The sequence below is a fragment of the Moschus berezovskii genome, chromosome X (genome assembly GCF_049115385.1).
Source record: "Moschus berezovskii isolate FMDL1 chromosome X, NW_MosBer_1.0, whole genome shotgun sequence".
NCBI lineage: Eukaryota > Metazoa > Chordata > Mammalia > Artiodactyla > Moschidae > Moschus > Moschus berezovskii.
The window spans coordinates 96008508-96023140 of record NC_142488.1 but is presented as its reverse complement, the minus strand read 5'-3'; the positions used below and the strand labels follow the sequence as shown (position 1 = coordinate 96023140).

At 45.9% G+C, this 14633-nt stretch overlaps 1 long non-coding RNA gene across 15 annotated transcripts in view; it reads right to left on the bottom strand.

The window, feature by feature from the left end:
* Window positions 1-643: 643 nt before the first annotated feature.
* LOC148773394 (uncharacterized) overlaps window positions 644-14633 on the bottom strand; it is a 34948-nt gene continuing 20958 nt past the window's right edge. For 6 of the 15 annotated variants that reach the window (XR_016036876.1, XR_016036879.1, XR_016036872.1 and 3 more), the window contains 5 exons: window positions 13092-13195; window positions 11250-11547; window positions 9416-9643; window positions 8752-8854; window positions 5906-8642 (listed from right to left, as the gene is read on the bottom strand). This is a non-coding gene — a long non-coding RNA (uncharacterized LOC148773394). Of the gene's footprint in view, window positions 1209-5905; window positions 8643-8751; window positions 8855-9415; window positions 9644-11249; window positions 11548-13091; window positions 13196-14633 lie in introns of those variants that run through there. The other 9 variants (XR_016036882.1, XR_016036875.1, XR_016036880.1 and 6 more) reach the window with 5 other exon arrangements.

Sequence of the window (14633 nt, the reverse complement as noted above, 5' to 3'; positions counted from 1 at the left end):
TCCCTCTGTTTTAGCTTCTGTTTGCTGGTCTCTTCAGTGTCTAATTTCCACCCTGATACTAGGGGATGGGTGGACACTTTTTAAGGCTCAGTTGTTCAGTCCTGTTCTGGGAAGGGAGGAATGCTGCAGACGAATATTTCTGGCGTCTGTGGGGAGTACCCGCAGCGTCTCGGCCACACTGGGTTTGCCCCTGCTCACAGCACGTATGCTGTCCCAGTCTACACCGCACGGGCTCTAGGTTGCTCTGCCGGGAACTGTCCGAGGCCGGCGCTGGGTTGTATGCACTTCCCAGGTCTGAGCGGCTCAAGTTCAGGTTCTCAGGTACTCCACAAAGGCGCAGACTTGGTTGGGCCTGCGTTTTGTGCCTTCCCTGGTCCGAGCAGCTCAGGGGACCAGGTGTTTGGCGAGCGCGGTCTCTGCGACTTATCGCCTCCCCAGTCCCCGCCACTCAGTTTGCTGGGTGTACAAACAGCGCACCTTCTCAGGGGGATATCGACCGGCCCGAGCCCAAGAAGTCCTGATTAGCAACAAGCCTGCCTGCAGTCTGTATCAGATGCCTTTCTGGGGCTGCGGTTGCCCCCTCCGGCTCTGGCTGCCCTCCCTGCCTGTCTCGGCGGAGGATGAGGGATGGGCCGACTGCAGCCGGCTTGCTCTGCTCAGTCCTTTATTCTGTGAGCGGGGCTGGCCGAGTCTTAGGTTAGAGCTTTCCACCTTTTCGTGGGGAAGCTATCCCACAGTCTGCTTTGCTCTCCCCAGTTCTCTCAGATTGTTCTCGCGGCATTCAAGCCCAGTCCTCTCTCTAAGCAGTTCAGCCGGCTCCTCCCTGCCCAGCCCCCACTTGCTAATGGCGTATGCAGGCGTCTGCGCTGCTTCTCCGCTGGGAGTTACCGTTTGGCGGGTAATCTGTGGGTTTTAAAAAAATCTTAAAGAAAAAGAGGGTTATGTGGCCCTCTGAGCTTCCAAGGCTCGCCACAGATTCGCCAGTGAGAGTGTTTCCTGGTGTTTGGAAACTTCTCTCTTTTTAAAGCCTCCCTTCCCGGGACGGAGCTCCATCCTTACTTCTTTTGTCTCTCTTTTTATCTTTTATGTTTTTTCCTACCTCCTTTCGAAGACAATGGGCTGCTTTTCTGGGTGCCTGATGTCCTCTGCCAGCATTCATAAGTTGTTTTGTGGACTTTACTCCGCGTTCAAATGTTCTTTTGATGAATCTGTTGGGAAGAGATTGGTCTCACCGACCTATTCCTCCGCCATCTTGTTCCTTCTCTCTACTACTCGTGCACGGAGAATCCCACGAGGGGCCTGGCAGGCTACAGTTTACAGGGTCGCAAAAAATCAGACAAGACTGAAGCAACTTAGCACACACTCACGCAAAGTCAGTACTCTGTTCTGAATAATGGTCATAATAATGGGTAACTTGAATAGCTGCTAGGATTAAAGGACATGAAATATAAAGTACAATTCCTTAAAACACATATCACTTGCCCTCCCTGCAGATCACCTGTCTCAAGGGCAATACCTGAGCTTCTGCCCGAGCCCCACCCCTCTCTTCAGGGGTGAGCCAGTGCATGGGGCCCGGACACCAAGGTCAGCTGGCAGAAGGGGCAGGATTTCATCTCCTCTGTCCTCTTCCTCTCCCAGTGGGATAGGTGAGTGAGTACTGCGGGACAACAGCAGGGGTGAGTGACCATTTCTCCAGCCCTGAAAGCCCATCTTCTGAAAGGGTGGCTGCTCTGTGTCCTCAGGGAGGGTGAGGGATGGGACCTCATCCCATCCTGACACTTACCTGCAGAGGTGACCCAGGCTCTGTCAGCCTGAGCTTGGGCATCTGTGACTGGGACTCGCAATACCTTTGTCACAGAGCTGCCCTGAGGGGTAAATGACGAAACCTGTCCAGAGTGTATAGCATGTGGTAGGACTTCAGTTCAGTTCAGTCGCTCAGTCGTGTCCGACTCTCCGCGACCCCATGAATCACAGCACGCCAGGCCTCCCTGTCCATCACCAACTCCCGGAGGACACTCAAACTCATGTCCACAGAGTCGGTGATGCCATCCAGCCATCTCATCATCTGTTGTCCCCTTCTCCTCCCGCCCCCAACCTTTCCCAGCATCAGAGTCTTTTCCAGTGAGTCAACTCGTCGCATGAGGTGGCCAAAGTATTGCAGCTTCAGCTTTAGCATCAGTCCCTCCAATGAACATCCAGGATTGATCTCCTCTGGAATGGACTGGTTGGATCTCCTTGCAGTATAAGGGACTTCTTCAGTGCCCTTTAAATGTTAGGGTACAGCAGTGGGGTCTATCTGAGCCCTGGTCCTAAGGAAGGCACGGTGGAAAGTCATCTCTCACTGATTCTCCTACAGAGATTACATGCATCTAGGGGAAGGGAGCAAACAACTCTCTGACAAGTGCTGACTTGAAGGGTTTGAGGTAGCAGGTTCTCTTGAATTTCTGGTGTTACAGAATCTCCTAAGAGCTGCTCCACATAATACCTGTGTGCTGATCCTAATCCAGTCTCCACGCTGGGAAGACAGGCTTGCCTTTGACTCACCTGGTGAGCTCAGTGAGAGATGGCACCAGGGCAGTGGGCTGTGATGTTTGTCTAACTTCTGCTCCTGAACTGCTCCCTATGCTCCTTACATTGGTAAGAAATTCGAGACCTGTATTCCATTCAAAATGGCAGGGGTCCTCAGATCATTTCAGCCACGTGCTGCCTCCTTTCGAGGCAAAAATCCACAAATTACTACCATCGCTTTGATAGACAAGTATCCATTCTTCCAGTCACTCACAGCTAAATATATATTGAGCTCAAACCCATACTCTTCATTAGAAGTATCCCGTTAACTCTGTAGTGGAAATATCCTGTCAGAGGTTAAATGTGAGATGACATGGCTCCTGCATGTTAACTTTTATACGTTCAAGGCATTGAAGATGTTAAAAACAATTCTCCTTTGGATCCCTTTTACCCATTTAACCACAGACCTCTCTCCCCCACTCTCCTGTCCTTCAAAACCAAAGTTCCAGAAAGCATTTTCTGCATGCCTTGTTAACATTCTTCACTTCCCGCTAACCTCTTATCTCACTGTACTACTGAATCTGTCCCCATGATTGCAGTGGACGTGCTCTTACCAAGGTCACTAGGTAAATATGTTAGTACATGAATATTGCTTTAACGATTCCCTAAAGTATACATGGACGTCCCTGGTGGTTCAGTCAGTAAAGAATCCGCCTTCAAAGCAGGAGACTAGGGTTCAATTCCTGGGTCGGGATGATCCCCTGGAGGAGGAAAGGGCAACCCACTCCAGTACTCTTGCCGGGAGACTCCCATGGACAGAGGAGCCTGGCGGGCTACAGTCCATGGGGTCACAAAGAGTCGGACACGACTTAGCAACTAAACCACCACCAGCAAAGTACACACGCTTATGCAGACTGCTTCTGTTACTGAAACAAGTCTTTGACTGTTTCCCAGGCTCTGGAGCGTGAGGTACAAACCCTGGCTGTCCTGTTCTCTAAATGCGCAGCCCTAGGCCAAGTTCTCTCTGTTCCTCAGCTTTTCGTCTACAAAACGGAGATGAGCAAGTGTCTACCTCATAGGGGTGCCTGGACCATTAAATGAATTGATATGGGGAATACTGTTAGGACTTTAAAATGTAGCCATGTTTAGTTTTCATGTATATCTTTATTCGCATTACTATCCCCACAGGCACAAAAACAGGATACAGAGTGGTGTTTATTCACAATGACATTTGAAGTATGTGGTTAGCGAGTGTGTTCGTTTCCTAGGGCTGCCGATACTAATGAACAGGAACTTCATGACTCAGAACAAGAGAAATTCATTATCTTATCGTTTTAGAGACCAGAAACCTGAAATCAAGGTTGTCGGCAGGGCCAAACTTCCTCTGAAGCTTCCACAGGAGTCTCCTTCGTTCGTCTTCCAGCTTCTGGTGGCTCTTGGCTTTCTTGGTTCATGGGAGCATAACTCCAGTCTCTGCCTCTGTCTTCGCATGGCCTTCTTCCCTGTGTGGGTGCAGTCTCCCTCCTTTCTCTTATAAGGATGCCCGTCTTGGGGTTTAGGAACTGTCCTAAATCCAGTCATCTCTCGAGGTCTTTAACTTAAATGTACCTGCAAAGACCCTATTTCCAACTAAGGCATGGGGGTGTTATGATTTGGAATTATTGGAGGGCACACAATTCAACCACTAGAGTGACATAAGCAAGCTACAAAATTAAATGTAAGATGAGACCTTGTGTTTTGTATGTAAATATATAAATGTATGCGTACATCTGTAAATATATAAAACCTGCATAAGAATAAATCTGGAGCAATTCTGGTGGCACAGCTAAGATCCCACATGCCTTGAGGCCAAAAAACCAAAACATAAAACAGAAGCAATATAGTAACAAATTCAATAAAGACTTTTAAAATGGCCCAAATCAGAACAAAACTTTAAAAAAATATATGTTGCTATCTATAAGAGTTGGGATTAATCTTAGGTAAGGTAGTTGACTGGCAAAAGACAAAATAGCATAGTTGTTATTGTTAAAGGTTTAAAATTCAGAAGGAAGATATGAAATATTAATAGTTATATAACCAATCACACAGCAAAACTATTCACAGAGCCAAAACTACAGTACATGCAAGGGATATAGGAAGAAATGCACTAATAATAGATGATTCTAACATACTTCCCTTAATCCAAAATAGTCAAGTAGAGAAATATTTACTCATTGCAGAAAAGACTTAAACAACACAGTCTCAAGAGTAGATCTGATAGATGAACATACTGACTGTGAAGGGTCTTAGATAACACACTTTTTAGATGAATATGGAACATTCAGGAAAACTGACTCTATCTGAGGCTGGTAAACAAATCTTCAGCCCAGATGGAAATACACATTAAAAATGGCAGAATTTGATGACGATAATGTTAACGAAAACACAACATATCAGAATCTAATTAAAGCAGCAATGAGCAACACTAGTGCATGCTCAGTCGCCTAGTTGTGTCTGACTCTTTGCAACCTCATGGTCTATAGCCAGTCGGGCTCCTCTGACAATGGGATTTCCCAGGCAAGAATACTGGAGTGGGTTGTCATTTCCTCCTCCAGGGGATCTTCCTGACTCAGGGATCAAACCTGCATCTCCTGCTTGGCAGGTGGATTCTTTACCCCTGAGCCACAAGGGAAGCCCTACAAAGAACCAGGCTTCTTTGGAAAAAATGTCTGATTGCAGGTTTGCGTAGGGATTGTACCAGATGAATCTGGACCAAACTCTCATACGAGAAAACACAATTAAGGCACAAAAGTCAACCAGAAGGAGCTCACACAGGCTAAAGGCGGAACAATTAGAATGTCAAGTAAAATAATGACTGCTGCTGCTGCTAAGTCACTTCAGTCGTGTCCGACTCTGTGCGACCCCATAGACGGAAGCCCACCAGGCTCCCCCTTCCCTGGGATTCTCCAGGCAAGAACACTGGAGTGGGTTGCTATTTCCTTCTCCAGTGTGTGAAAGTGAAAAGTGAAAGTGAAGTCGCTCAGTTGTGTCCAACCCTTAGCGACCCCACGGACTGCAGCCTACCAGGCTCCTCCATCCATGGGATTTTCTAGGCAAGAGTACTGGAGTGGCTTGCCATTGCCTTCTCCATAAAAATAATGACTGCTGCTGCTGCTGCTAAGTCACTTCAGTCGTGTCCGACTCTGTGTGACCCCACAGACGGAAGCCCACCAGGCTCCCCCGTCCCTGGGATTCTCCAGGCAAGAACACTGGAGTGGGTTGCCATTTTCTTCTCCAATGCATGAAAGTGAAAAGTGAAAGTGAAGTTGCTCGGTCGTATCCGACCTTTAGCGACCCCACGGACTGCAGCCTACCAGGCTCCTCCATCCACAGGATTTTCTAGGCAATAGTACTACACTATATTAAAACACATCAGATATAGAAAAATCTACAGCTCGTAACGCCATTCTAATGGGAAAAAAAGTCCACAGAAACCAACTTATTGCTCACCTTTGGAGGATCCTAAGGAAACTACCTGCTGTTCTGAAAAGTGAAAAGACTGTAAAAGAATTAAACATTCATCCTATCCTCCCATGCAACCTAATAGTTGATTAGGAAATTCCTTTTATAAAGGAATTCCAACTAACAAATGCATACAAAATTTTGCAACCTTAAATGAAATGCAGATTTGGCAATGGTATTTGGAGGCCACAAACTTCAGGTGAAAAACACATGGGAAATGTTACAATGGTGGTAGCGGGCTGACAATACATGAAACCAGTGATTAACCTTAGTGTCACAACTGGAGAGACAACTAGACACAACGAGTCTCCTGGAAGAAGGCTATGGAGTAAACTCCACCACACCTGAGGTATGCTTGCCAAAAATATGAATTGATATAGCCTCTGCATCTAATCACCGATCAAAGGGGGAGGGGACAGAACCACATAAACAAAACAATAGGGACAGAGTCAGCAGACTGATAGTTTAGCGGGTAAAGAACCCAACTGCAATGCAGGAGGCACAGGAGACACGGGTTTGATCCCTGGGTTGGGAAGATCCCCTGGAGGAGGAAATGGCAACCCACTCCAGTATTTTACCTGGAAAATTCCACGGACAGAGGAGGCTGGTGGGCTACAGTCCATGGAGTCGCAAAGAGTCAGACGTGACTGAGCACAGCAGACTCTAGAATGCAAACCCACACAACAAAAGACATAGCTTCTTATGCAAATAAATTGGAGGATGTGATGGTTAATTTCATGTGTCAACCTGATGGGGCAACAGAGTGCATACACATTTGGTTAAACATTATTCTGTGAGTCTATGGGGGTTTTCCTGGATGAGATTAACATTTGAACGGGTGCATGAAGTAAAGCATATTGGCAGCTTGTTCCTGCACTCAGACTAAATGAAAAATGGGCTCTTCTTGGGTCTTGAGCCTCTTGGCTTTTGGATTGGAACTCACACCATTGGCTCCCTTAGGCCCAGGGCTTGCTGAACATAGATCGTGGGACTTCTCAGCTTCTATAATGACCTGAAACAATTCCTGAAGTCAGTCTGCTCCCCCCTCTATAACAGGCTATTGGTTCTGTTTCTGACTAATACAGATTTTGGTACCAACAGTGGTTTTAAAAGGAGAGAAATTTAAGGTTGAGTTTTCTGAACTGGCCTGGGGGCAGGGGGAGGTTTCTGGAATTGGCTCTCGAATCTGATCATATTTAAAGGTGCTATATTTCCAGTAGTAAAGAGAGCCCTGATAGTCCATGCTGTGATCTGGGAATGGATATAACCTAAATGTCACCACTGCAGATACCTAAAAGAAGAAAGGATGTGGGTGACTGTGTATATGATACTTTCAAACATTTTTGCAAGATAACAAATATAAGAAGATTGGCTGATTGCCCCTAATGTCACTAGACAAAATGGAGAAAGAAAAGGATCAGCTCAGAAATTGGAATTCCCAGCTCAAGTGCCACAAAAATGGTCTGTAAGCTTTCATTAGTGCCTTGAAGGAGACCCTTATTTCCTGTAACCAGAAGGTGAGACTTTTCAAAACAAATGCAAAACCTCATCCACCACAAAGACAAGCCACTGACTGGAAGAAAATATTCATAAATCATATATCTGATAAAGGACTGCTGCTGCTGCTGCTGCTAAGTCACTTCAGTCGTGTCCGGCTCTGTGTGACCCCATAGACGGCCTCCCCTGTCCCTGGGATTCTCCAGGCAAGAACACTGGAGTGGGCTGCCATTTCCTTCTCCAGATAAAGGGCTACTATACAGAAAAAAGAATCAAAAGTCAATAGGAAGAAAACAGACACACTCATAGATAAACTGAGAAAAGATTTCAAGAGCGACTTCATCAAAGAAGACATAGAATTGGCAAAGAAGCACATGAAACTATTCTCATCATTATCATTGTGCAAATATAATTGAAAACTACAATTAGCTACCACTACACCTGACAGGGAATGCTCATGAAGAAAAAGAATGACCAAATCAAGTTTTGGCACGACTATGGGACATGGACCTCTCACACACTAATGGTGGTGATGAAAATGGTGTCACAACCTTGGAAAACCGTTTGTTCGTATCTTACAAGGTTAATCTTACATCTACCATATGATCCAGCTGTTGCTCTGGTAAGGATGTATTCTAGAGGAAGAAAGCATATGTACATGCCCAGACTTACACACCAATGTTCATAGCAGCTTTATTTAGAAGAAACCCACTTGGAAACACCTCAAATGTCCCTCAAGAGGTGAATGAATAAAGCAAATTGTGGCATACGCATATACTGGATGGGTGGCTCAGACGGTAGAGAATCTGCCTGCAAAGACCCGGGTTTAATCTCTGGGTCAGGAAGATCGCCTGAAGAAGGAAATGGCAACCCACTCCAGTATTCTTGCATTGAAAATCTCATGGAAGAAGGAGCCTGGTGGGCCGCAGTTCAGGGTGTCACAAAGAATCAGACACGACTAAGCGAATAACTCTTTCAGATACTGGATTGCTGCTCAGCAATCAAAAAAAAAAAAAAAGAGCTTTTGACACATACAACAAAATAGATAAATCAAAAAATAAATAGGTGTCCAAATCTAGTCTGATATGTAAGGAGTTTTGAAGCCAGCACTCCATCCTAATAAGTACAAAGGCAAACTAGAAAAAAAACAACAACAGCTCTTCTCAGATCAGAGAGGTGAGGCCACAAGTCAAATTTCTGTCTCCAAAATTAAAGAGACAGGTGAATACTGAGAATACAACTTACCAAAGCAAAACCATCAGCAGAAACTTCCATGGGAACCAGTATCAGTGTAGGAAAACCAAAAAATATAAATGTTGGGGTCTCCCGAGGACTGCTGCCCTTGAACCTGGAATAGAAGAAGCTCCATAAGTCATCAGGACACTGATTCTCAGAAGCTGTCTCCTTCAGACACCTGAAATGAGCAAGGCCACTGGCATGAGGGTGGCACAGGGAGACACACCCAGCACACGATATAATGGGCTTCTCCCAAGGCCCCTTTCTTCTCCTTTTCTCGTTTGTCCCCAGAGAACAAAGTGGAAAAGGAATAAGAAATGGCCTGAATTCATGCAGACATTCATGATCTCACAATAACCACAGGACCATGGGTTTATTCATGTGTTATCATTGAATGGTCACAGAGACATTGTAGGTAACACATTCTTACCCCCATTTTACAGAGGGGAAGGCTGAGGTGTAGAGAGAGTTGCTACCTGTCTCACCTCCTGTGACCCTGCCTTTAGGAGGAAAGTGGCTCCAGGACACTGCACTCACTGGGGCCAGGCGGGACCCTTTTTACCACCAAGACAGCGGGGCACCGAACCCCAAAGCAGGAAAGAGGTGACTTGGGTGTCAATCCATTTGTCTCCCCACACCCCAGGGTGAGCTCGTGCCCACCGCAGGAACTTACTCTCCCAACTCAGTTCCAAACACCTGAAGGTGAAACCTGCTTTCCTCGCCAGGCAGCCTCTGTCTATATTAAAATATCACGGTCGCCGCAATGACGTCAGGTTTCTACGGCTCCGCGGTGTGCAGCCCTGTTTACACCTGGAATGTCTCCTATGTTGTAACCATCATTTGCAGTCTTGACAAGCTGCATCCTCGCAGTCATCCAACACCATGGGTTCTGTCATCTGCACTGGGGCATAAAAATTCGTGAATACCCAACACGTGTTTGACACATCCTGCATCCATCCATCTATTCACCCAGTTAACAGGTATTAAGACCAAAGTTTATATGATCTCTTTGGTTAAGTTTTAGGCTTCTCTAGAATAGCAACAGGAAATTAAAGTGTAGGAAAGCAGGTGTGGAAAATTCAGTTGTTAACTCTAAGAAGACATGGCTCCCTCCCTTTAAGATTCCAGGCTTCCCAGATGGCACTAGTGATAAAGAACCCGCCTGCCAAAGCAGGAGACATAAGAGACACGAGTTCGATACCCGGGTCGGGATGATTCCCTGGCGGAGGGCAGGGCAATTCAGTATTCTTGCCTGAAGAAACCCTTGGACAGAGGAGCCTGGTGGGCTACAGTCCGTAGGGTCGCAAAGAGCTACCTGAAGCGAATAACTGAGGACAAATAAATGCATATTAAGATTTCAACCAGCTCAAGTTTCTATTTGATGATTCTAAAACATGCTTTCAGCCCTAGCTCCCTCTCCACATTTCTAGTTACTGTCCTCTTTCCATGGATTCTCTCTCGCACCGAAGTTCTACCAAGAATTCTGCACACTTAATTCACATCTTCCCGCACCTCCCTTCCCTCATCTAAAGGGGCTGTGTTCCTCTGCGCTTTCACTGAAATTACACTTGCCAACTCAACAACCACTTGTTTGTCACACTTATACAACAGATCCAGAATGTTGAGAGGATTTTTCAAACACAGGCAAATACGGTTATTTTCTCAAGAGAAGAGGCTTGCAGGACTTCCCTGGTGGTCCAGTGGCTAAGACTCTGCTCCTAATGCAGGGGGCCAGGGTTCAATCCCTGATCAGGGAAATAGATCCCACATGCCGCAACTAAATGAGATCCCACATACAGCAACTAAGACCCCATGTAGCCAAATAAATATGTTTTATAAAAAGAGAAAGAGACGAGAACTTCCCTTCTGTAGTTCAGAATTCAATTACTTGACTACAGATGGGGAATCACATTACAGGACAGCCAGCTATCCAGAAGCTCAAGCTGTAAAATACATTCCATAGAGTAAGAGTGAGATAACATGAAGGCTGTGCTTTCAACAACAGGCTTTCAAATGAAGCACAGTTTTTCTCAGACATATCTCATAATTTTACTTCAATGAAAGTGATTTTGCAAATATGTTAAGTGCAAGTTAGCAATAATTTTTATAGTCACTTCAAGAACCTGTGTTTTTTCCATTTATTTCTTTCTCAAGAACTTAGCATGTAGGGAATAAACTTCTCTGAAATTATATTGTTATTCAAACTCTGCCATGAAAATATATTGTTTGAAAGAACTGTGCGATATACCATATTTGGACACTATATTGGTAGGGATAGGGACCTCTTTTGCAGTTTTCTGTTAAGTCAAAATTCTTTTACTGGGTTGTAGAAATTATGATGCTTGACATTCTCTGGGGATGTATCCATTAAATAAGAAGAATAAAACCCAACCTACAAAAAGTATACATGAATCCATATTGATATCAACAAATATTTGAATTAATGAAGAAATGGTGTTGAGAATAAACGTCTTTATCAAAAAATTCCAAATAATATATGTAAATACCATTGCCTCCATGAAGCGTGCCTGCGTGTGTGCTCAGTCGTGTCTGATTCTTTGTGACCCCATGGACTATAGCCTGCCAGGCTCCGTGGTCCTTGGGATTCTCCAAGCAAGGATACTGGAGTGGGTTGCCTTTTCCTCCTCCAGGGGATCTTCCCGACGCAGGGACTGAACCACCGTCTCCTGTATTACAGGTGGATTCCTTACTGCTGCGCCACTGGGGAAGCCTGATTGCCTCCATGAAGTAACCCATAATTCTGGCTTCTACCTCTGAGGGCAGAGAGGACTTAGTGACTGACTTCTGAAGGATAGAGAAGGCAAATGGAAAAAGTTACTGTACAATGGAGAAACTGGACAAACAGCACGTTAACCCAGTGAAGCAGGTCATCATATCCAGTGACTCAGTGATGTCATGTGGGTACCATGGTGATAAGAGGGGCACTTCAACTCTGTGGTATTTTTCCTCAAAACTGATAACCACAAATAGTCCAGCAAACTGCCTAATCACAAGTATACTAAAAAACAGCCTGTACTCAAGACTGTCAGGGGCATGAAAACAGTGTGACAGTTCCTCAAATGGCTAAACAGAGAGTTACCATATGACGCAGCAATTGCACTCCTAGGTACAAAACCAAGAGAAGTGATGACATATATTTACATAAAAACTTGCACACAAATGTATATAGCATTGTTATTCAGAAGAGCCAAAAGTGGAAACAACCCAAATGTCCACCAACTAAAGAGTGTGTAAGTAAAATATTGCATACTATTTGACAATAAAAAGGAATGAAGTACCGATATATGCCATAAGACCGGTGAACGTTGAAAACAGTATGCCAAGGGAAAGAAGCCAAATATGCAAAAAGTCACATAGCATATGATTCTATCTACATGCAATGTCCAGAAAGATGTCATCAATATAGCTGTACCCAAGGGAATCCCCCCTTTATACCAGACTTCCAGAAAGCTCTTTGTTGTGGCTCTTTGCCACAGGCCCTCCCTCCCACCTTTCTGTCTTGAAACGTTCAGGCTACAGTTCAGGCATCTGCCACTAGGTGGCACTAACAAATCGCCACTTTCAATTTTCTTACAAACGAGTTTATTCAAACAACTACCAAAAATTAAAGTTCAGCCTCTGAATATATGTACAGGATGAAACTAATTCTGTTAGAAAACACTGATAAGTGTAAAAGAAGGCGGTAGAAAATATACGCTGGGGCCTGCACAAGATGAAACACCAAGTGGCAGCAGCAGTTGGTGGTCGGGCAAAGGGCAGGAAAGAGGTGACTGATGGCGTATGGGACCTTGGATCCTGGTGTGGGCAGCCTGAGCGGTAGTGTTCAGTGTCCCAGCAGGGGATGACAGAGTGTGTGAGAGAAAGAATGGGCAGCATGTGCAGCCTGGAGGGTAATGGGGGTTAGCACGTGTTCTCTGGTAGGGACTCTCTGTAGAGTCCACACTGTTCATTAGCAAACATTAATAAGAGAAGAAATAAATCAGTGCACGCGATGTAAATTTGGAGTAGTCAAGAGCAGATGGAATTGCTTCAACACAAATAAAAATTTTCCAAATAGAATGGCTACCATCATCATCAGTTTCCTAGTTTACTCTCTCCAAATATACTCCTTTACATTAAAAAAAAGAACAAAAATAGAGATGGATATGATGCCACCTGGCACGTTATCTTCCTCATCCAGAGGGGTAGGTGAGTGAGTACTGAGGGACGACAACGGGAGGGGTGCATGACCATTTCTCCAGCCCTGGAAGCACATCTTCGGAAAGGGAGGCTGCTCTGCATCCTCAGGGAGGGTGAGGGATGGGACCCCATCCCATCCTGACACTTACCTGCAGAGGTGACCCAGGCTCTTGTCACCATGATCTTGGGCATCTGTGGCTGGGACTCATGGTGCCTCTGTCACAGAGCTGTCCTGAGAGGTGAACGAGAAAACCTGCCCAGAGTATATGGCATGAGGTGGGACTTCAGTGCCATTTAAATAAATGTTGGGGTACAGCAGCCCCAGAAAGATGGTAGGAGGGGCGAATTCATGCTTAGAATCAAACCCCATTCCCGCCAGAAATGCTCAGAGGGCTCAAACAAACCTTGTACGCACCAGGACTCAGGGACCCCATAGAGACTGAGACAGAACTGTGTTTGAGCATCCCCTGTGGAGGTATGGTACGGGTCAGCAGTGGACAGGGGCTCTGGGTGCAGCAGACTTGGGTATGGCATAAGCCCTCTTGGAGGAGGTCGCCATCAACCCCACCACAGATCTGCCAGAACTTACACAGGACTGGGAAACAGACTCTTGGAGGGCACAAACAGAACCTTCTGTGCACCAGGACCCAGGAGAAAGGAGCAGTGACCCCACACGAGACTGACCCAGAGGTGCCCCGGAGTGTCCAGGAATCTCCAGTGGAGGCATGGGTCAGTGGTGCTCTGCTGCAGGATTGGGGGCAGTGAGTGTAGCAGTACATGCATGGGATCTTTCGAAGGAGGTCACCATTATCTTCATTACCTCCACCATAGTTTCCGTTCCGTTCCGTTCCGTCGCTCAGTCGTGTCCGACTCTCTGCGACCCCGTGGACTGTAGCCTACGAGGCTTCTCCGTCCATGGGATTCTCCAGGCAAGAATACTGGAGTGGGTTACCATTTCCTTCTCCAGGGGATCTTCCCAACCCAGGGAACGAACCCGGGTCTCCCACATTGGAGGCAGACGCTTTAACCTCTGAGCCACCAGGGAAGCCCATAGTTTGGCCCCAGGTAAATAGCATGGAGGGAACACAGCTCCGCCCATCAACAGAAAATCGGATTAAAGATTTACTGAGCATGGCCCCACCCATCACAACAAGACCCAGATACCCCTCAGTCAGTCTCTCCCATCAGGAAGTTTCCATAAGTCTCTTATCCTTCTCCATCAGAGGACAGACAGACTGAAAACCACAATCACAGAAAACTAACCAATCTGATCACATGGACCACAGCCTTGTACAACTCAATGAAACTATGAGCCATGCCATGTAGGGGCACCCAAGATGGACGGGTCATGGTGGAGAGTTCTGACAAAATGTGGTCCACTGGAGAATGGGAATGGCAAACCACTTCAGTGTTCCTGCCTTGAGAACCCCATGAACAGTATGAAAAGGCAAAGATAGGACACTGAAAGATGAACTCCCCAGGTCGTTAGGTGCCCAATATGCTACGGGAGATCAGTGGAGAAATAACTCCAGAAAGAATGAAGGGATGGAGCCAAAGCAAAAACAACACCCAGCTGTGGATGTGACTGGTGATAGAAGTATGATGCTGTAAAGAGCAACATTGCATAGGAACCTGGAATATCAGGTCCATGAATCAAGGCAAATTGTAGTGGCCAAACAGGAGAGGATGGA